This window comes from Pelodiscus sinensis, chromosome 18 (genome assembly GCF_052426305.1).
Source record: "Pelodiscus sinensis isolate ZL-2025 chromosome 18, ASM5242630v1, whole genome shotgun sequence".
NCBI classification, from domain to species: domain Eukaryota; kingdom Metazoa; phylum Chordata; order Testudines; family Trionychidae; genus Pelodiscus; species Pelodiscus sinensis.
In genome coordinates, this window is record NC_143069.1 from 23747011 (window position 1) to 23770452 (window position 23442).

General features: G+C 48.7%; 1 long non-coding RNA gene across 1 annotated transcript; it reads right to left on the bottom strand.

Annotated features, from left to right (window-relative positions):
* Positions 1-20445: 20445 nt before the first annotated feature.
* LOC149523294 (uncharacterized) lies at positions 20446-22566 on the bottom strand. The gene is made up of 3 exons (XR_016347181.1): positions 22431-22566; positions 20989-21126; positions 20446-20780 (listed from the first exon to the last, which is right to left on the bottom strand). It is a non-coding gene; the product is annotated as an uncharacterized LOC149523294 (long non-coding RNA).
* Positions 22567-23442: the final 876 nt, after the last annotated feature.

The window sequence follows — 23442 nt, forward strand, 5'->3', positions numbered from 1 at the left end:
AATCCCACTTAATTCCCCAGGCCTCACCCGTTTAACAAGACATGGAACAGTAATGACACTTGGGAAGCAGTGGGAATAATTGTGGGAATAAATGTATCTAAACGGATAAGTGTGGAGGAGAAAAAAGGTCACTGGTGTTTGGTGTGTAATGGGACGGGGCTGAATCTGGGGAGGAGCAGTTGTCTCCAGCATATTGTAACATCAGTACAATCTTTAATGCCATGCAAATAACACCACTCCCCGTAAGGAGAATCACCGTGTGCCCTTCGGGGGATATTACTCCTCCTTTGTAGACACCTATATGGCAAAGGGGTGCAACCGACCCTTCCCGGCTTTGATAGGGCATCATTGGGTCTGTGGAACAAAGGCCTATACCACATTACCAGTTAACTGGTCAGGTATCTGTTATCCCGCCCAACTCTTCCCACAATTCCGAGTGTTAGAGTCCTTCCCATGAGAACGCCTCCGTAATTTTAGGCGAAAAAGAAGGGACTTGTCGGATGCCCAATGGTATGTGAATCACATAAGCCCTTTAACTTGGGAAGAGGCTATTGGTGGTTCCTTTGACCCACTTGGGGGAGTAATACATCATGCAAAAAGGCTTCTGAGGTTACAAACAGTAGTTAAAATCATGGAAAATGAAACTGGAAAAAGTTTAAGGGCCCTGGCCAAAGAAACAGGAGCGATCAGACAAGTGGTCCTCCAAAACCGTCAGGCATTGGATATAGTGCTGGCAGCAAAAGGAGGGACCTGTGCTCTCATTGGCAAAGAATGTTGTGTATATATACCAGACAACACCAATGATAGAATAGATCGCGCTAGCTACTTAAAAAAGATTGCATACCTTTCCAACGAAGAGCCAAGTTCCCTGTGAAAATGGCTAAGTAACTTGTCCAATTTCTCTGGCATAGGAAACTGGTTGTTTCAGGAAGCCCTGACTATCCTATTTGGAATCTTAATAATTTTTGTATGTTTTCAGTTAATCTCCTGTTGTATCCAAAACTGTGCAAGACATGTCACAGACATGTCCCCTCACCAGAGTGCTAATCTGATGCTTTTAAATATCACTAATGAACAAAAAGACAAAGAACGGTTAATGCAAGGAACCCAGTAATTGTTGGTCATAGGCGAGGCTTGACCAAAAGGAGGGATTGTGAAAGTAGAAAGAATTATACTGTAGGAGAAAGATGAATTGTACTGTAATAATTGAATAAGTTGAAGGAATTCTGTTTGTCTTTTAAGAGGAAGAAGAAAAGTATGTTAATGTTGATTGTAGGTATGCAGATCAAGGTGCTAGCCAATTTGGGCCTGAGTTTAACAGGAAGAGAAACATTAGGTGTTAGACAGAAAGCAATTCTAGATAATCAGGGAGATATAGCCAGGAGATTGCTGTGTGCTTGATATTGAAATGAAGATACTTAACCACACTAATAATGTGAAGTTTTGCCACACCCTTTGATCTTGTTAACTTGGCCTTTTGACTGTATAAAATCAAGGGGTTTGAACCTTGTATGGTACTCACATTTTCTGAATGCATTTTAGCAAAGCTTTGCTGAAATAAACAGAGCAGTCTGCCAAATCTGTGAGTCCTGTCTGACTTTGACACTTCCCAGGGTGCCCTGGTGGCCACTCCAGCCTCAACCAAGATCACTCCTCTCCTTCCTCCCTCCCCGGAGCCTTTAGGGGTTGACTCTGGCCACAGTGTCTGTGCCAGTTCCAAGCCTGCCAGGCCAGAGCCAGCAGTCACTACCCCTGATCCAGTGGCCCCCAAACATGAGCCAGCAAAGACTGGCAGCCAGCCCTCCACCACTCGCCAGGAGCAGTCTGCCAGCTCCCAGGAGCCTGACAGGGGCTGGAGAAGGCGGGCACCTTCCTGGTCCAGGGTGGAGATCATGGACCTTATTCAGGTTTGGGGGGATTGCCCCCAATGTCCATGATCTCTGCACTAGAGAGAGGAATGCGGCCGTCAATGGCAGGATAGCTGCCAGCGTGGCACTAAAGGCCACATGTGAACCCAGGAGCAAGTTTGCATGAAAATCAAGTTGGTCTGGAGAGCCCCCCAACCCTGAGCCTTGACCTTCCCCTCCCCTTTCTTCCCCTTGCTTCCTCCCCCCAAGTTTTCCCCCTTCCCTCTCCCCCCCCTCTCTTCTCCTCTCTCCCGCCTCCTTTCCCCAGTCTCACCAGAGTTTCATTCTCCCCCCTCTCCCCCGGGGTTTTGTTAAATAAAGATAGTTTGTGTTCATGAAAATACGTGTATTTTATTTGACATCAGGAAGGGGGCTTAGGGAGAGGTAAGTGGAAGGACGTGAGGGAGGAATGAGGCACAAGCCCCCAGTGGGGCAGACCAGAGAGGCTCTGAGGGCTCCTCAGGATGGAAGCTCTCCCGCAGAGCCTCCTGGATACTGACAGCCCCCTGATGGACCTCTCAGATGGCAGCCTGCAGAAAGTTCAGACAGGTCCGCAGCAACGCGTCCACGAAAAGCACCAGAGTGCCCAGGGGCAGCTCTGGCTTCACGTTGCAGAGTGCTGTGATGTCCCGAGTGAAGGCAACCAGAGCACACAGAGACAAAATGGTTTCCTGTCCCTCATGGAGGTAGGCAAGCAAGCAGGGAAACCTGAGAACTGGCTGTCCAAGGGGGTGCCTTTAAGCACAGGCCTCAGACAGCCTCAGGCAGCAGCCACACAAAGTAACTCCTGACCTGATGCCCTGCCGGACCTGATTCTGTCCGGCCTTAAATGCGATTCACCGTCCACTCAGTGTGGACGCGCTATTTCGAAATAGCAAAACGCTATTTCAAAATGCATTTTGTGTGTAGACGCGCTATTTCGAAATAAGATATTTTGAAATAATGCTGTAGTGTAGACATACTCTGAAAGAAGAAATCAGGCCCCTGAGTAATTGAAACAGATACTTCAAAGAGTTTAATTGGAAACATGTGCACAGTAAATACAAACACTATATTATTTACAGGGGAGGGTTATTTACAGGTGACTGTTTGTGAGACACAGCATGGCCAGCACCTGACAAATAAACTTAAAGAGTCATCAGCATTTGTACAATGCCCCTTAATAAATATAATAACATGGGTTGGGATTAAGCTGCTGGATATGGAATGGAAAACAATCTCCAAAACAGGAAACACCACAAGATTAGGGGAACTCCTATTACCTAATATAGTGAATTATCAGAAAGTGTCAATTCAACAGGGGAAAACACTGATCCCCTTCCCATATTCAGCCATCACAGGAAGATTCTCTCCCCATTGAGAACCACAGACAATGATATCCCAGACCCCCTCAGCCTTTTACCCTCCTTTGCTAACTGTTGTCTGGTGACTCCTCATAGGCCCAGAACCCAGGAGGGCAAGAGTAAAGTGCTGAGAGAGACTAGAAACCTAACTATTCAGGAAACTTTTTCTATGAGGTGGAGGATCATAGCCTCTAAATTTGGAGGACGAATGATATCTGCTGAGTACCTTCTTTGAAGGGCAGAGTGTTCTGAACTCCCAATATCATCAGAGGGAGTTTGAGGACACTCAGCAACTTATGAGACTGGACAATACAAGCACAGTTAAAGGCCCTGGATATCTAAAGGAAATCACCAAAATCCACAGTTAGATGCTTAAATGCCAATTAAAGCCACCCTTAGTGAATTCCCCCGGCATGTGGAATCCCCTAAGTAGTATAAGGGCCCTACCATCAATCAAACGTTAGCCCTGCCCCCTGATCCCGGAAGTCCCGCCCCCTGACCGCCAGAATTCCCTTCTCCCCTGTCACCAGAAGTCCGGCCACTGGATGGTAGTACATCCGGGTCAAGAGGGACAGCTGACCGGGTGTCATGTGACCCCCGTTAGGCCCGTCCCCTGTCACCGGAAGTCCTGCCTTTGGGGGTAATACATCCGGGGTCAAGAGGGGCAGGTGACCGGAAGTAAGGAGTGTCATGTGACCCCTCTAAGGACTCGCCCCGCCTCCCTCAACCAATCAGGAAGGGTTTTTCCCCTGTAGGACCGCCCCGCGAACCGCTTTAACCAAGCGGGGGGGCAGTTCTGGGACCGGATGACCCGCCCCACAGTGGGTTGTGTGACCCCTCTAAGAACTTGCCCCGCCTCCCTCCACCAATCAGGAGGGGGTTTTTCCCTGTAGGACCGCCCCGCGAACCCCTTTGACCAATCGGGGGGCAGTTTTGGGACCGGATGACCCACCCAGCAGTGGGTTGTGTGACCCCTCTAAGAACTCGCCCTGCCTCCCTCTACCAATCAGGAGGGGTTTTTTCCCTGTAGGACCACCCCACAAATCGCTTTAACCAATCCGGGGAGTGCAGTTCCGGGACCCGTTGACCAGACCGAAGACGGGTCGTGTGACCCCTCTAAGAGCTTCCCGTGACACCCTTTGCCAATCAGAGCATAGCACTTCCCCGTAAGTTCTAGCGCCACACAAAAGAGGCCATCTTGTTCCAAGAGCGCGTGTTTCAGAGAGCGTGCAAACGCTGAGCGGAAACATGGCTTCTTTCACCAACTTTGTTTTGGTGCCGAGAAGAAAGCGCTACATCAGCGACAGTTCCGAGGAGGAAGGAGAAGTTGAAGGGAGCCCTTTGACCCACCCGCTGATGGATACACCAATATCTGACACCGAAACCCAACCGCTCACGATGCAGCCAGACAAGCTAGATAGCCTGGAGGAAGAAGGTGCCCATGGCTCCCAGGAGTCGGACAAGACGCATGGAAAAGAAGCCAAATAGGTAAATGAAAGATCGAAGTTGGGGCATCATGGGGTTAGGAATCCGGGATTTTGTAAACTTTAAAAAAAAAATGACCAGAGCGTCTTACATTATTTCTTTCTGGCAATCTTTTGACAGCTTGACGATGCCTTTCTAGCTGACCGTCAGACCCAGGACAGCATTGCATCGGACGAGGAAGACGAACCGGGCCCACCTTGTTTTTGCTCAACACCGATACAAAGCATTGAAGAGAACGCCTAGGATGACGGCCATGAAGAATTCAGGAGGTGGCTGTGCATTGACCTAGTTGAGCCAGTGCCACATCATAAGCGTAAAAAAGTTATGCGCTCTATTGTACGCATTAGTGTTTATACCGTCCTTAGTCACTGTCTTAGGGAAAAGCTTTTTGAGGACTGTGAGGGTTGTGTCATAAATGCGCCAGCCCAGCGGTACCATGACTGTTTGACTTGGACTCCAGAGGGTATAAACTGCAAGCTCCAGGGCCTATGTGCTGAACTGTGTTTGGAAATCTTATTAAATACTGTTATTGCCGTAGGTCCGTGGTCCCCAACACGGTGCCCACGGGCGCTATGGCGCCCGCAGGGGCATTTGCATGCACCCGCCAGGTGCTCGGGTCTGACCTGGCCCTGGGCACATAGCGCGTGGCGCTTGCACGGGGGAGCGCGCCGGCCCCGGGCGCGCGGCGCTTGGCAGGGGGAGTGCCGGCCTCGGGCGCGTGGCGCTTGGCAGGGGGAGTGCCAGCCTCGGGCGCGCGGCGCTTGGCGGGGGGAGCGCCGGCCCCGGGCGCGCGGCGCTTGGCAGGGGGAGCGCCGGCCTCGGGCGCGCGGCGCTTGGCGGGGGGAGCGCCGGCCCCGGCCCCGGGCGCGCGACGCTTGCGGGGGGAGCGCCGGCCCCGGGTGCGCAGCGCTTGGCGGAGATGAGCATTACTATGGGGTTCTGGATGTGAAAAAGTTGTTCGGAGCGAAAAATTATTGTGAGTTTTGCCACACAGTATACAGTCATGACCACTCTTGCAGGTATTGTTGCCGCCTCTGCTTGAGCGGAACGTGCTCAGACAGCGTGGGCGTGCCGCTGCGGTGTCCTAGCTGTATCTTGGAACAAGATGGCCTCTTTTGTGTGGCGCTAGAACTTATGGGGAAGTGCTATACTCTGATTGACAGAGGGTGTCACGGGAAGCTCTTAGAGGGGTCACACGACCAGCTTCCGGTCTGGTCAACGGGTCCCAGAACTGCACCCCCCGAATGGTCAAAGCGATTTGTGGGGCGGTCCTACAGGGAAAAAAACCCTCCTGATTGGTAGAGGGAGGCAGGGTGAGTTCTTAGAGGGGTCACACGACCCACTTCTGGGCGGGTCATCCGTTCCCGGAACTGCCCCCCGATTGGTCAAAGCAGTTCACGAGGCGGTCCTACAGGGAAAAAACTCCTCCTGATTGGTGGAGGGAGGCGGGGTGAGTTCTTAGAGGGGTCACACGACCCACTTCTGGGCGGGTCATCCGTTCCCGGAACTGCCCCCCGATTGGTCAAAGCGGTTCGCGGGGCGTTCCTACGGGGAAAGCCCTTCCTGATTGGTAGAGGGAGGAGGGGCAAGTCCTTAGAGGGGTCACATGACACCCCTTACTTCCGGTCACCTGCCCCTCTTTACCCCGGATGTATTACCCCCAAGGGCGGGACTTCCGGTGACAGGGGACGGGCCTAACCGGGGTCACATGACATCCTTTTTTACTTCCGGTCACCTGTCCCTCTCGACCCGGATGTACTACCTTCCAGGGGCGGGACTGCCAGTGACAAGGGAGAAGGGACTTCCGGGGAGTCGGGGGGGGACTTCCAGGGTCAGGGGGCGGGGCTAATGTTTGATTGACGGTAGGGCCCTTATACTACTCCCCTACCCCATAGACAGCTAGCAGATATAGCGTTCAGTCTAGCTTCCCACCCAAGTATATGATGTGCAAGCTGGAAACAGAAGCAGGAGCTCTTTCTTCTATTTGTCTGTGCTTCATTCCCCGAGCACTCATCCAGGTCAGATGTCTCTTAAGACCTGAGTTGCCACCAGCTGGACAATGGGACTTGGGTCATTCTGTAGGACCTGGAGAGCTGAAATTACAGAGAATATGACTCACTTTTCATATAGTCACCTATGCCTGCAGTAGCTGGAGATTTAGTACCAGTGAGTACCAAGCTCCAGAAGCTCTCTGTACAAACAAAGCTTTAGGTTCCTCCATTGGGATCCTTCCAAGCTCCAAACTGAGATGGAGGAGGGGGGAGAGGGGAGACCCTGACCCTACCAGAAACTCATCCAATTGGAAGGTGCTCCATTGACTCAATAGCTTCTGCTTTTAAGTTATTTTACATCTCCTGACAGAAATAAATCTGATGGTGTGGAGTTTGGGGTAGCAAAAAGTGGCTCCCAGGGAGCCGATGGAGCCCAAAGAGTGGATCACACAGGTTGGGAAGAGGCATTGCCAGGGTAGCCAGGAGATGCACTGACTTATATCACACTGGCTGCAGTTTCCTCCAGGTACGTCTACACCGCAAAGTTAATTCAAAATAACAGCTGTTCTTTTGAATTAACTTTAATAGCATCTATACATGCAAACCGCTATTTCGAAATTAATTCGAAATAGCAGAGCGCTTAATTCAAATTTGGTAAACCTCATTCTACGAGGAGTAACACCAAATTTGAAAGAGCTATTTCAAATTAAGTGCTGTGTAGACAATTAATTCAAAATAGGGGGCCTCCAGCCCTTCCCAGGGAGCCCTGGTGGCCACTCTGGGCACAACCAGGAAAACTTCCTCTCCTCTCCCCCTGGCCCCAGAGCCATTAAAGGGATAGACCCTGGCCCGTGCCAGATCCAAGCCTACCAGCAGTGGCCACCGGGGCCCCTGAGCCAGTAGCCACAAAACGTGAGCCAGCAAGGCACTGGCAGCCAACCCTCCACTGCTCCTCAGGAGCAGTCTGCCAGCACCCAGGAGCCTGACAGGGGCTGGAGAAGGCGGGTGCCTTCCTGGTCCAGGGTGGAGATCATGGACCTTATTCAGGTTTGGGAGGGATGCCCCAGCATCCATGATCTCCGCACTAGACAGAGGAACACGGCCGTCAATGGCAGGATAGCTGCCAGCCTGGCCACCAAAGGCCACATGCGAACCCAGGAGCAGGTTTGCATGACAATCAAGTTGGTGCGGTGAGACCCCCAACCTTGGGCCCTGATCTTCCCTTCCCCCTTCTTCCCTTTGCTTCTCCCTTCCAACTTCCTCCTCCCAGGTTTCACCCTCCCCTCTCCCACCCACTCTATTCCTCTCTCCCACCTCCTTTCCCCAGTCTCCCCAGAGGTTCACCCTGTTGTTCAATAAACCCAGTTTCTATTTTTGAACATACATGTCTTTTATTTGACATCAGGAAGGGAGGCTAGGGAGGAGTAAGTAGATGGACGTGAGGGAGGAATGGGGCACGAGCCCCCGGTGGGGACGACCGGGGTGGCTCTGAGGGCTCCTCGGGGTGGACACTCTCCTGCAGGGCCTCCTGGATCCTGACAGCCCCCCGATGGACTCCCCGGACGGTAGCCTGCAGCAAGTGCAGCTGGGCTGATGGCAACAACCCTACGAGACGCACCGGTGTGCCCAGGGGCAGCTCTGGCTCCATGTGGCCGAGTGCTGTGGTGTCCCGAGTGCAGGCACTCAGGGCACTCCAAGACAGGACTGCTTTGCTCTCCCTCATCGGGGTAGACAAGCGAGCGGGGAACCCTGAGAACTGTCTGTTCGGGGTGGGGGTAGGGTCCCGTGAAGCACGGAGCTCAGTTAGCCTGAGGCAGCAGCCCCACACACTATGTCCTAACCTGATGCCCTGCCAGCACTGGTTCCGGCCAGCCTGAACTTCGGTTCAGGGTCCACTCAGTGTGGACGCGCTATTTCAAAATAACAAAATGCTATTTTGAAATAGGTTTTGTGTATAGATGCATAATTCGAATTAGCTTAATTCAAATTAACTATTTCGAATTAAGTTAACTTGAATTAACGCTATAGTGTAGACGTACCTCTTTCAGAGCAGACTAAAGCTGAATCTGTCCTTTGATGTGTGGCTGATGCACTTCACACCTGTGGTATCAGTTACTGCTTGCTTGTCAGCTAAATTTCTTTATAACTCACTAATGAATAGGATTTCACCTGTATTTGTTACTTACAGGTCAACAGATGTTCCATGTCCAGCCATTTCATATTCTTGGTGTCCGTATGTTCCAGGATGATGCCTAAATAAGCAGTGTAAAATAAACATCAATAAAAAACCTTCTCTTGTTAAGTGCAAGGTGATAACATTGGCCCTTTGGCTTCTATTGTGGGTCTAAGGTGAGCTGTAGGCAAGAAAATACTAGAAAAGTTTAGCGTCCACACTGAAGAGAAAAAAATTAAGAATGTTTACATAAAACCTCATTTGCTTTAAACAATCTATGTTCCTCTTGCCACTGCTGTCAGTTAGTGGAGATATACTAGGATAGTGTATTAATCTAGTGGTGTGAACAAAGGGCTGGGGCCAGGAATAAGTGCGTACTAAGCAAGGATCTCACATGGATACATTAATTAGGCCACAATGCTTGCCTGGCTTGCATGGGTGTGCTAAGGAAAGGATGGCACAGGGCCAAAGGGGAGGAATCTAGTGCTTCCTGGGCAAGGCAATCAGGAACCTGCAACAGCAGGCACTGTGTGGCGGTGGCCTGCCTACCTCCCAGTGATGAAGCACCAGTAAGGAACAGTGAACAACACTGAGCTTAGGTCTATAGTTTGAGTCCACACTAACTCTGACTACTAAAAATAGAGTGCAGGTCAGACGACAGAAGCAGTCGGAGGAGCTAGCCACCTTGAGAACAGACTTTTGGGTTTGGATGGGATCATCCTTGGAATAGTTAACCCCTCCTGCTACTCCTGCCACAGCTACTCTATTTTTAGCACACTAGTTTGATCGGAGAATAAACATACCCTACGTGACAGTGTGCCAGCCTCTGCTACTAAATGACTGCGCCATCTCAAAGCATTCTATTGCAAATTACAAATTCCTCCTAACACCACACTGGAGAAGTAGGAGAACATTAACATCTCCATTTATGCATGAGAAGTCACAGCACGGAGAGATTAATAGTAGCTCAGTGCTGCACACAGGGACTTTTTCTGTCTACCTCAAAGGGAATACCAAAAGGGACACGGCACACTTTCTCTCACCAGCTAACTTGGCTGCAACTGCCCGGATCTCTTCCCAGCTGCTGCAGAAGTATGTGATGGTGCTTTTGTAAAAGTTCTCCAGTAGCTCAGCCTTCTCTTTGGCCTAGAGAAAATCAGGGACACATGAGCTCTCTCTGGCTAGAAATGCCCTTCGACTGCCAACACATGCCTTTACAAACCACAAGTAAACAGTCTGTGTTCCTCTTGCCACTGCTGTCAGTTATTGGACTCACTCAGACTTTTTTTTTAATTTAAACAAGTAAATAAAAGAAAGGACAGGAGGCTGTGTAGAAGTGGGGAAAGTGGGAATCTATGGCAGATTTACATTCCTCTCACCCTCAGTCCTGTATCCCACTCTAATAGGGTACGTCTACACTACAACGTTAATTCGAACTAACTTAGTTCGAATTACTTAATTCGAACTAAGCTAATTAAAACTAACGGATCTAGACTAAAAAACTAGCTCGAATTAGCGTTTTACTAATTCGAACTAGCATGTCCACATTAAGTGGACCCTGAACCGGGCTTAAGGATGGCCGGAAGCAGTGCCGGCAGGACATCAGAGGAGGACTAAGAGCGTGGAGATGCTGTCTCAGGCTAGCCGAGGGCTGTGCTTAAAGGGTCCCAACCCCCACTCCGGACAGACAGTTCTCAGGGGTGCCCCGCTTGCAAAGCAGTCTTGGCTTGGAGTGCCCGGAGTGCCCACACTGGGCACATCACAGCACTTGGCCATCAGACCGGCTGCACTTGCCGCAGCCTGCCATCTGGGGAGATGGGGCAATTGGGGGGCTGCAGGAGAGCTTCCACCACAAAAGCTCGCAGAGCCAGCCCAGTCCTCCCCATCGGGGGCGCGTACCCCATTCCGCCCTCAACTCCTTCCACTTACCCTTCCCTAGCCCCTCTTCTTGATGTACAAAATAAAGGACAATTGTGTTCAAAAATGGAATCTGTCTTTATTGAACAAAACTGGGGGAGACTGGGAAAAGGGGGTGGGAGAGGGGACAAGAGAGGGTGGCAGAGGGGAGGGCAACTAAAATGATCAGGGGTTGGGAACAGGTCTCATATGAAGAGAGGCTAAAGAGACTGGGACTTTTCAGCTTAGAAAAGAGGAGACGGAGGGGGGACAGGATAGAGGTCTCTAAAACCAGGAGTTGGGTGGAGAGGGTGCATACAGAAAAGTTCTTCATTAGTTCCCATAAAGAAGGACTAGAGGACACCAAACGAAAGGAATGGGTAACAGGCTTCAAACTAGTAACAGAAAGTTGTTCTTCACAAAGCACAGAGTCAACCTGTGGAACTCCTTGCTGCAGGAGGCTGTGAAGGCTACAACTAGAACAGAGTTTAAAGGGAAGTGAGATCCAGCCAAGGAGGTTGGGTCCATGGAGTGGTATTAGCCAGGGGGTAGGAGTGGTGTCCCTGCCCAAAGTTTGTGGAAGGCTGGAGAGGGATGGCACGAGACAAATGGCTTGGTCACTGTCTTCGGTCCATCCCCTCCAGGGTCCCTAGGGTTGGCCGCTGTCGGCAGACAGGCTACTGGGATAGATGAACCTTTGTTCTGACCCAGGATGGCCATTGTAAGCTCAGGGCTCAGGGTCGGGGGTCTCAGTGGACCACCTTGATTTTCATGCACTCCTGCTCCTGGGTGGCCAGGCTGGCAGCTCTCCTGCCCTAGCCGGCCACCTTCCTGTGCCTAGTGCGGAGATCGTGGACGAGGTCCACAATGTCCGCACTAGCCCAGGAGGGAGCCCGCCTTTTGCGGTCCCGGGCATGCTCCCAGGACCCGCCAGCCTGGTCCCGGGAAGAGGGGGAGGGCTGGGGGGCATCGGGTGGGTGGCTCGATCCGCACCAGGTGCAGGGTCTGCCTGCTGGGTGCTGGCAGGCTTGCACCTGGCATGGGCACCGTAGCCATCCCGTGCCCCTTTAAGGGGTCCGGGGCCGGGAGGGGGGCATACGAGTTTCCCTGGTGTTGGCCGGAGTGGCCACCAGGGAAACCTGGGGGGGGCTAGCCTCCCACTAGTTCGCATTAAAGGGCTACACAGCCCTTAATTCGAACTAGTAAGTTTGAACGGGTATGTCTACACTACCCCGCTAGTTCGAACTAGCGGGGTAATGTATGCATACCGCACTTGCTAATGAAGCCCGGGATTTGAATTTCCCGGGCTTCATTAGCATAAGCGGGGAGCCGCCATTTTTAAATCCCCGCTGCTTCGAACCCCGAGGAGTACCGGTAGTTCGGAATAGGACCCTAGTCCGAACTACCTAGTTCGAGCCCCGTGTAGCCGCGCTACACGGGGTTCGAAGCAGCGGGGATTTAAAAATGGCGGCTCCCCGCTTATGCTAATGAAGCCCGGGAAATTCAAATCCCGGGCTTCATTAGCAAGTGCGGTATGCATACATTACCCCGCTAGTTCGAACTAGCGGGGTAGTGTAGACATACCCAACTAGGCTTAATCCTCGTGGAATGAGGATTACCTAGTTCGAACTAAGCGCTCCGTTAGTTCGAATTAAATTCAAACTAACGGAGCGCTAGTGTAGCGCCTATGAAAGTTAGTTCGAACTAACGTCCGTTAGTTCAAACTAACTTTGTAGCGTAGACATACCCATAGATACTTCCATTGCCCATCACACATTCCCCCTGCTTCTACACCACAAGCCTATGCTGTCAATAATCTCATATAATTCTATAGGTCACTCACAAGGTGTCTGCAGATATCCATCTGGAGCTCCTCAGGGTTCAGCTCGGTTCTCCAACTAAGATGCTCATTAAGTATAGTTTGGAGCCTCTTCAGTCCCAAAAATGGGGCACAGAGATGAAATGTAGCTCTGCACTCCTGAAAAAGAGGGTTGCACCATTGAATTGTTCCATAACACGTATTGTGCTCATTCAAATGGAACTCATGTCCTTGACTGCTCATCTACCCCAAGAATAAAAGGGATTCCCCTGAAGTAATAGACAGAAAATATGCCAGCATGACTTTAATAGGGGGAAAGGGATTCTACTTCTGGAGTATTGCATCCAATTCTGGGCACCCCATTACTTAAAAAATGTTGATACATTGGAGAAAGTCCAACGGAGGGCAACAAAAATGATTAGGAGGCTGGAACACATGATTTACAAGGAGAGGCTGAGGGATTTGGGATTATTTAGTCTTCAGAAGAGAAGAGTGAGGGGAGCTTTGATAGAAGGCTTTAACTACCTGAAGGGGGATTTCAAAGAGGATGGAGAGAGGCTGTTCTCAGTGGTACTAGATGACTGAATGAGGAGCAATGGTCTCAAGTTACAGTGGGGGAGGTCTAGGTTGGATAGTCGGAAAAACTATTTTACTAGGAAGGTGGTGAAGCACTGGAATGGGTTACCTAGGGAGGCAACGGAACCTCTAAATCTAGAGTTTTCAAGTCCTAGCTTGACAAAGCCCTGGCTGGGATTGTTTAGTTGAGGCTGGTCCTGTTTTGGGCAGGAGGTTGGACTCAGTGACCTCCTGAGGTCTCCTCCAAACCTATGGTTCTATGATTTTATAATACTGAAAACTGGAGATAGCAGCAATGTTTTTTCAGAACGGATGTAGCTATGAAAGCTGCTTCACTAGGCATAGCTGTGGTCTTTCCTCTGTTGTGGGGAGGCAGGAACGTGGGGTGCAGAGATAGGCAGGAATGAACTCTTGGGATCAGACCCATGACCTATCCTGAACTCCAGTGAGACAACCCTGGCTGCTAAGGACCAGCCTGTCTGGGATTAACTCAAAAGGAGGGCAATGAACTGAGGGAAGAATTTAGGTCTCCACTGCGGGAAGGAATAGCAGAGCTCCCCTGGCATCAGGAGGAAGATTCTTTTTGCTTAGTAATTAAGTCACTGTCATTCTTACCATTGAAACCTCAGGGCTTGGATCTTGCAGGTGCATAAGAAGCGTGACCCAGCTCTGTCTAACCTGCTTGGCAAAATAGTCCTTCCATTTTCTCTTTGCAGAGCCGGCCAGGATACCAAACAGGACAAAGGCCAATGCACGAAGAGTGTTGTCCTCCTATAGCCAAGAAAGCCACACAGGTTGGTAACGAAGAAATAACCACATCATGTATCTAGCACAGCTGTCTCTTCTACATTAGGGTAGAGTGATTCCAACGACAGAAGTTTAAAAGAACTGGAATTAATCAAGTTTGGGCCAAATGTGTTGATTCATCAAAATACTTTGAAGACAGTTCAATTTTGACAAAATTCTTCCAGAAGCCAAGTAGGGGTACTTGGTCAGCTTCTTGGTGACCCATCTAGCAGGCTGACTGGGATCTTGGGCTTCCTGGCCCTCACCTTCAGAACAGCCTGTCTGGCAGGCTGACAAGGAGCCAGGAAATGTGCACCCTGGCACCTCTAATTCCCAGTGTTTCCAGGTTCCCTGTCTCCAGCATAGTCTGCCAGTAGACTGCCCTCAGGCAAGGCTCCCAGTAGAGCTGGGTTGAGAATAGTATTACTGTTTCACAAAGAGTTTTGAAATTTGGGCTGGGGGGTGTGTCCCCCAAATAGGAACAAAACCAAAATTTGAAATCTCAAACTTCTCTGCAAAATGGAATAATTTCAACCATCTGACATAAAAATCGTATGGAGCAGGCCCAAAACAGTCTATTACACCCTGTATGCCCATTTTCCTTGTTATGCAGCTACCTAATCTAGTATTCATACTTCCTTTGCCATTCTCATTGGAAATAAAGATGAACAGAAGGGTGAGACTGAAGGAGCAGGGATGGCATCCTCATTTTCTTAATTCTCTGCTCCTCCATAAAACACATCTCTTCCCTAAGGCCTAAAATCACTTCATTCTGACATGAACAATGCCCAGTGAGGACACATCATGCATTGTAAATGGAGCCTCATCAATGTCAGCTGAACTGGGGTTGAAGGCTTCTGTTCACGTACATTATCGAAGTACTTCCGGATCTGTGTGGTGAGGTCTCTGAAGGAAGAACCTATGTCCTTCCCTTTCAGCTCCTTAAGGACTTTGGCCAGTGCCTTCATGCTTTCGACGACTTCAGAACTGAAAGTGTCTTCTAAAGTCCTGATCAGTGCCTCCAGAAGAAACTTCTTGTACTTTTTCACCTGTTCAGACGTATGACATTAAAAAACACTTTCCACTAACCACATTTCGAATATGTTTTTTTTAGCAATTATGAAGCAGTGGGAATTTCATCTGCCCCCCTAGTGACCTATAGCTATATTTTACATCAGGTACTAGCTACAATAAGCCAAACTCTGTGCCATATTACGCCTATGTAATCCTATTAGATTTCTAATTACTTAGATTTGAAGGCCAAAAGGGACCATTGTGATCATTCAGTCTGACCTCCTTCACAACACAGAACCTCCCCAAAATAATGTCTGTTTGACTAGAGCACCTCTTTTAGAAAAACAGCCCATCTTGTTTTTAAAGTTGCTACTGATAGAGACCCCACCACAACCCTTGGTAAATGGTTCCAATGATTAAAATTACCATTAAAATGTATGCCTTACTAGCAGTCTGAATTAGTTTAGCTTCATTCCCCGCCCCCCCCCCCCCCCCCCCATTGAATCTAAAGGCACATTTTCTAGCCCTTTGAAAATTCTTGTGACTCTTCTCCAATTTATCAGCATCCTTCTTGAATTGCAGGCATGATCCTGACATAGTATTCTAGCAGTTCTCACACCAGTGCCATAAGCAGAGGTAAAATAACTTCTTTATTCTTATTCAGAATCCCTCTGTCTATGCCTCCGAGGATCACCTCAGCTCTTTTGGTCACAGCTTTGTACTGGGCGCTTACGTTCAGCTGATTATCTATCATGATTTGAGTTTTTTAGTGTCTCTGTTTCCTGGAATAGAATCTCTCATCTTGGAAATAAAGCCTACACTCTTCATTCCTGGGAGTATACATTTACATATGATCATATTAAGTCCATATTGTTTCCTTATGCCCAGCTTACCAAGGGAACAAACCTGCTGTGTATTGACTGCAAAGAGGTTACAGGGGTATGAGAGAGCAGAAGTTGGCCTAGTGCATTGTGCATGGCCTCTGTAAATCCTGAGCAATTGTTTCCTTTAGTTTCTCTAGTTATGCTGCATTGTATTCAGTATTCTATCTTACCTTCTCAGGTGCCCCATAGACTAAATTGCCTAGGCCTCTTACAGCCATTTGACGGACAATGCTGTTATTGTCCCGTGACCTTTCTTCTAATATATGTAAGGCAGACTTAAGGATCTTCTTCTCCCTGAGTATGGGATCAGTCATTAGCTGAAATAAAATCAACATGTCCATTAGCTCTAATCTGTTCATTAAGATAGCGAATATAATTTGAGGAGACACGTAATACACTGTAATTTATTATTCTATATGAATGAGTACTGTGTTAAAAACATGGATTTTTTCCTTTTAGGCACTATAATGGGGGATTGCTCATCCCTTGAAAGCCTCTCAGTGACTGCATTTGATACCACAGTCCTTTTCTCTCCCAGGTGCATCCTGCCAGTCGATCTTAGTGAGTCTTCCATGGCTCAGCCCTCTGGCCAAGTCCCAAAGTCCAAACAAATGCCTTTTAGGTCCTGTTGCCCTCACTAGGGTCTTCAGCCCCAACTCTGGACCCTTTATATTCTGTTCTTTGTTCAACCTCTCCATAAGCCTTGTCCCCTTCATCGGGTTTATGCCACTGGGGAACCTGGGCCTGCCCACTACTCTTGGTTCCAACCTAGAAATAGCAGCGAGTCATTGCTTCATTTCAGTTTATTGCTACTTTTTCCTTGGGTTCTTCCTATGGGGCCACTTTCAGTTTCTCCCTCGAATTATATGTTGAAGGCTCGTAAGGACTCTCTCTCTGCAAATTCAGCTTCAGAAAATGCTGCCTGAAATAAACCCCTGTGAATTGGTTTGGCCAGAGAATAGCATCCTTTCTTGGCCCTCCACTTCCTGAAAGGAACTGACCTAATCAAGCCCTGTAGCTCCATAGATCTGAGCCAGCTGGGCTCTGATTGGCAGCTTTCATGAGGCCTCTCTAGGCAGACCTTGAAAACCCACGTTTGTGACTCCTTTCCTAGGTGGGGTGTAGAAAGATTTGGGGGCACAAACAGATTCCTAGAACCACCAGATGAGCCTCTAAAATAGCGACTTAGCGTAAATGTGAAATATGACACAGACGTTATAGCAAGGCTGTGGAGAGGGAGGATGCTCCAGTGGTCAGCAGCCTAGGACTTAGGAGGTTCCAGTTCAATTTCCTGCACCCTCAAAGACTTCCTAGATGATGTTGGGCAAGTCACTTAGGCCTTCTGTGCATCAGTTTCCTGTTTGCAAAATGGGACTAATAGTGTTTCCCTGCCTCACAGGGGTGTTGTAGGGATACATACTTTTAACGAGTTTGGAGGCACTCAGATACTACATTCTCATTTTGAAGTACTCAGATAATACAAGTTTCTAAAAGGATGTTTTAAGGAAGATGGAGAAAAATTGTTCTCCTTGGCCTCTAAGGATAGGATAAGAAGCCATGAGCTTAAATTACATCAGGGGAAGTTTAGGTTGGACAGCAGGAAAAACGTCCTGCCTGTCAGGGTGGTTAAACCCTGCAATAAATTGCCTCAGGAGGTTGTGGAATTTGCATCACTAGAAATATTTAAGAGCAGGTTAGACAAACACCTGTCAGGGATGATCTAGACTGTGCTTGGTCCTGCCGTGATGGCTGGGGATTGGACTCGAAGACCTCTCAAGATCCCTTCCAGTTCTAATGATCTATGAATCTATTATTCTACATTCATGAGAATCTAAGATAGATGTTAATGTATTTGTATGTTGCTTATTTTATAGTATTAGGACACTAGATTCATTTAGAAGATTTGCTGAGCTAGACCAAAATCAGGAGCTGTTGGTCAGTATTAGCCCTAGGAATTGTCAGAAAAGGTCTAGTAATTCAAATTCTATGGCTACATCTACATTGGCATGATTTTGCGCAAAAGCAGCTGCCTGTCTACACTGGTGGGGAGTTCTTGCACAAGAACACTGACATTCTAATGTCTAAAATCAGTGCTTCTTGCGCAAAACCTATGATGCTCCCGCTCAGGAAAAAGCCCTCCTGTGCAACTGTTCTTGCGCAAGAGGCCAGTGTAGACAGGCCACATTAATTTCTTGTGCAAGAAAGCCCAATGGCTAAAATGGCCATCGGAGCTTTCTTTCGCAAGAGAGCGTCTATTCTGGCACGGATGATTTTGCAGAAAAGCGCCTCTTAGCGCAACAGCACATGCCAGTGTAGACGCTCTCTTGCGCAAATATTCTAACGCAAAAACTCTTGCGTTAAAAGTATGGGTATGTCTACAGTACAAAGTTGATTCAAACTAACAGCCGTTAGTTCGAATGAACTTTAATAGCGGCTATACATACAAACTGCTAGTTCGAATTTAAATCGAACTAGCGGAGCGCTTAATTCGAACTAGGTAAACCTCATTCTACGAGGAGTAACGCCTCGTTCGAATTGTGTAGTTCAAATTAAGGGCTGTGTAGCCACTTAATTCGAACTAGTTGGAGGCTAACCCTAATCAGGTTGCCCTGATGGCCACTCTGGGCCAAACCAGGGAAACTTTTCTGCCCCTCTCCCAGCCCCAGAGCCCTTAAAGGGGCATGGTCTGGCTACAGTGCCTGTGCCAGCGGCAAGCCTGCCAGGACCCAGCCAGCAGACCCTGCACCTGGCATGGCATGAGCCAGCCACCTGCTGCCACCCAGCCCTCCGCCTCTTCCCAGGACCAGGCTGGCGGCTCCTAGGAGCCTGCCCAGGGCCACAAGAGGCAGGCGCCTGCCTGGTCTAGTGCAGAGATCGTGGACATTATCGAGGTTTGGGGGGAGGCCTCCAGCGTCCACGACCTCCACACTAGGCACAGGAATGCAGCCGTCTAGGGCAGGATAGCTGCCAGCCTGGCCACCAAAGGCCACATCCAAACCCAGGAGCAGATTTGCATGAAAATCAAGTTGTTCCAGTGAGACCCCCGACCCTGAGCCCTGCGCTTAGTACATAAGAACATAAGAATGGCCGTACTGGGTCAGACCAAAGGTCCATCTAGTCCAGTAGCCTGTCTGCCGACAGCGGCCAACACCAGGTACCCCAGAGGGGATGGACCGAAGACAATGACCAAGCCATTTGTCTCGTGCCATCCATCTTCAGCCTTCCACAAACAGAGGCCAGGGACACCATTCCTACCCCCTGGCTAATAGCACTCCACGGACCCAACCTCCATGAATTTATCTAACTTCTCTTTAAACTCTGTTATAGTTCTAGGCTTCAAAGCCTCCTGTGGCAAGGAGTTCCACAGGTTGACTATAAGAAGAACTTTGTGTGAAGAAGAACTTTCTTTTATTAGTTTTAAACCTGATGTCCATTCATTTCATTTGGTGTCCTCTAGTCCTTCTATTATGGGAACTAATGAAGAACTTTTCTTTATGCACCCTCTCCACACCACTCATGATTTTATAGACCTCTATCATATCCCCCCTCAGTCTCCTCTTTTCTAAGCTGAAAAGTCGCAATCTCTTTAGCCTCTCTTCATATGGGACCTGTTCCAAACCCCTAATCATTGTACTTGCCCTTTTCTGAACCCTTTCCAAGGCCATATCGTTTTTGAGGTGAGAAGACCACATCTGTACACAGTTCTGAAGATATGGCGTACCATAGTTTTATACTTCCCCTCCTCCTTCTTCCCCTGGCTTCCCCCTTCCAGCTCCCTCCTCCCAGGTTTCCACCTCCCCTCTCCCACCCTCTTTCTTCCCCTCTCCCACCTCCTTTTCCCAGTCCCCCAGAGGTTAATCCCCTCCGCCCCCAGTTTTGTTAAATAAAGAGAGTTTCTATTTTTGAACACATGTCCTTTATTTTTTACATCAGGAAGAGGGGGCTCGGGAAGGGTAAGTGGAAGGAGGTGAGGGAGGAATGAGGCACGAGCCCCCGATGGGGAGGACTGGGGTGGCTCTGCGGGCTCCTCGGGGTGGAAGCTTTCCTGTAGGGCCTCCTGGATCCTGATAGCCCCCTGATTGACCTCCCCCAGATGGCAGCCTGCAGCAAGTGCAGCTGGGCTGATGGTCGAGTGCTGAAATGTGCCGAGTGTGGGCATTCAGGGCACTCCAAGACAGGACTGCTTTGATGTCCCCATCGAGTTAGACATGCAAGCGGGGAATCCTGAGAACTGTCTGTCCGGGGTGGGGGTCAGGTCTTTTTAAGCACAGCCCTCGGCTAGCCTGAGGAAGCAGCTCCACACCTTAAGTCCTAACCTGATGCCCTGATGGCACTGGTTCTGGCCAGCCTTAACTTCGGTTCAGGGTCCACTCAATGTGGACATGCTATTTCGAATTAGCAAAATGCTCATTCGAATTAGTTTTTAGGTCTAAATGCACTCATTCGAATTAGCTTATTTCAAATTAACTAATTTGAATTAAGTTAATTCGAATTAGTGCTGTAGTGTAGACATACCCTATTTGCGCAAAATCTTGCCAATGTAGACGTAGCCTATCTATATCTTGCTCACTCTCTCTTAACCAGCAACTAGAATAGGCAGCTAGGCTAGGCTAGTATAGGCCCCAAAAATAACAAAGAGAAAATGATTAAGAAAGGTGTAATGAAGTTCCTTATGAGATTTCCTTATAAAGGACACATTCTACTATCTACAATGAATTCCTATGAACTGAACTGTACAATTCCTCAGAGAAAGGTAAACAACAGATAACAGCCTAATGGTGGAACTGCTCATACCTGAGCAAAGAAAGCTGTGCTGGTGACTCGCTGCTTTTCTGATGGGGAATTTACCCAGGGAAGGAGGCTCTGTATGATCTCCACTGTTATTAGTCCAGATCTTTGCAGAACCCTGGAAGACAAAAGGAACCACTTATGGGGCAGACTGTGCACTTCAAAAGCTTAGCTGCTATGACCATACAACTCTAAAACCTACGCATGGAAGCTCTGTGTTTCTCACCCAGGGCACCCCGCACAAAGCTATACCTGAAAGTTCCCTGTCAGTCACTCTATTTGTTGCCGATCCCTGAGGATGAAGTGCTGTCTCCTAGATCTCTTACCTCACCAGCAAACACACCCCCTCGTGGTGAGTCTGCGGATTTTCAAGAAGCATCCAAGTTTTCTGCTTCCAGAGAGTTCGTATCAGCTTCTCATTCATAGCCTTGAGAAGCACAGCCTCTAATGCTTCAATAGAAAGCCTGGGGGAAAAGAGGCACAGAACTGTAGTAACCAATAGAAAGGCACAGCCTAAGCAGTCAGGAAACCCCAGTTACTTGTCAGGTCTGTTGTTCATTGACAGTTCATCCATTGACAGTATCCTGGGGACCACTGTTTTTGGAAGGACTTAATTCCCAGGAGGTATTTCAGTCTCATACATCTCATATTACTAGTGTTGCTATGGACAACATTTTGCAGTCACTTTCTCCTATCTGCAAGGTGTATGGGCACTAGCACAGTACAGTAATATGGAAAAAATTCACAATCAGACCCCAAAAGCTGGGACACAGAGAGATTAGTGATCACTAATGGATATTTTGGGGCCCTATGTCCAGCGAGATGTGACAGGGTGCTGAGAGCTTGTACTTGGGGTCAGCACTCTGGTAACTACTAGTACTAATTAGCTTCCCCAGAGAAAGCCTAATTGGATAGAAATGTACCTGATTGCCTGGCTAGAGTGGGGCTATAGAATCAACAAACCTATTCTCCCATGAATAAGGAATCTGCCTAAAGGGACATCCACAGCAGTGTTTGAGGGAAACAGAGAGCAAAAGAGACAAAATGCTAGAGGCATCTAGATAGACTTATGTGTAGTGCTGGGGAGGAGCCGGTGGTCGTGGTACATGTAGGTCTCAATGACATAGGGAAGGGTAGGAGAGATGTCCTGGAGGCCAAATTTAGGTTGCTAGGAAAGAGCCTGAAATCCAGGACCTCTATGGTGGCATTCTTGGAAATGCTTCCAGTTCCATGCGCAGGACCAGGTAGGCAGGCAAAGCTTCAGAGTCTCAATGCGTGGATGAGACGATGGTGTAGGGAAGAGGGGTTTGGATTTATCAAGAACTGGGGACACTTTTGGGAGAGGGGGAGCCTATACAGGAAGGATGGGCTCCACCTAAACCAGGGTGGAACCAGACTACTGGCACTAAACATTTAAAAGGCTGTAGAGCAGTTTTTAAACTAAGAGATGGGGGAAAGCCGATTGGTGGGGAGATGCACGTAAATCGCAGGGAGACTTCTCTTAGAGGAGAATCTGTTGATAGAGATTCTCTAAGCTGTAGTCAGAAAGAGAGGACAAAGAGACTGAGGCCTGAGGAGGCCTAGATAGTAGTGTTTGTGTTGCCAGAGCTTGGTGGTTTCAGGGAACTGACCTATAGCAAGCACAAACAAGACTTTCTCATATTAAAAGCAGGTGATGGTAAGGTGCCTCATAACCCTGAGAACTCCTGGGGAGTGTCACACAAATGTACTGGGATTCTCTTTGTTTTGCTCCCTTTCTTCTAATTACCTGCAAGGGTTGCCCTCACATAGTTGTTGTCCTTTTCTAAATAACCTCCTTCGGCGTCTCATCCTGGGCAAAGGCATCTTTTGTCCCAGGGTTTGGCTGATCTGCTGCAGAAGAACAGTGAACAACTCCGGGAACAGCTCCTGCACAGTTTTGCTCAACTGCAATGCTGACACCACTTCAAAGATGGCACATGTTGCCTGAAAGGAGAGCATGGTAAAAGAAGAGGTCTCTTCCTAACACTATCACACGCTCTCCCCTTCTGATACCTGCTGGACTAAATTCTCACTCCTGTCACTAACTTGATGAATGACCGAGAGCAATTCACTCCATGTGTGCCTTAGCGTCCCATAGCTGTAAAAATGTGTAGGACCTATCAAGGCATGTTATGAGTTGCACAAAACATTTGCAAAGCACTGTAAGAAATCTGATTCAAAGACTTTCTAATTGCCAGATATTATTAAGTGAATCAGCCACATACTCTAAATCTGCCACAGAAAGCACAGCTGGAATCCAGGAAACAGTACTTCAGAAAAGAAGTGCCCAGATGACAATATTATACCACTCATCTAGCTTTCCATCAGCATGTTTGTCACAAAGCAGAGAAATACATGTCTGTCGTCTAACTTACTGTGAGAGGTGCAGCAGCTGCTAAATGCAGGTCAGTTTCTGTCTCTGAGGTCATGCTTCCTTCTTGGCTTGTTGGAGTCTTTATTCTTTCTATTAGGACCTTCAGGACTTGAGGGGCGAGCAAGGGATCTGTCCCCAGAGATCTCCACAGCTCAGTGGTGTTACTGCAATTTAACATAGGTTATATGTGACCCCTGGAGACTTTTGTGGCTCTGACTATATGCATCATATTCAAGTAAAGAACACATTTTCTCCTTGACTATGATCAGGGCTCACCAGCCGCGCTGTCCGGCGATCTGCGCATGCACAGATCGCCCGAACCCGGCTCTTCCAGGTTACAATCTACACGCCATGGATGCGTAGATTGTATTATTTGTCAAGCCCT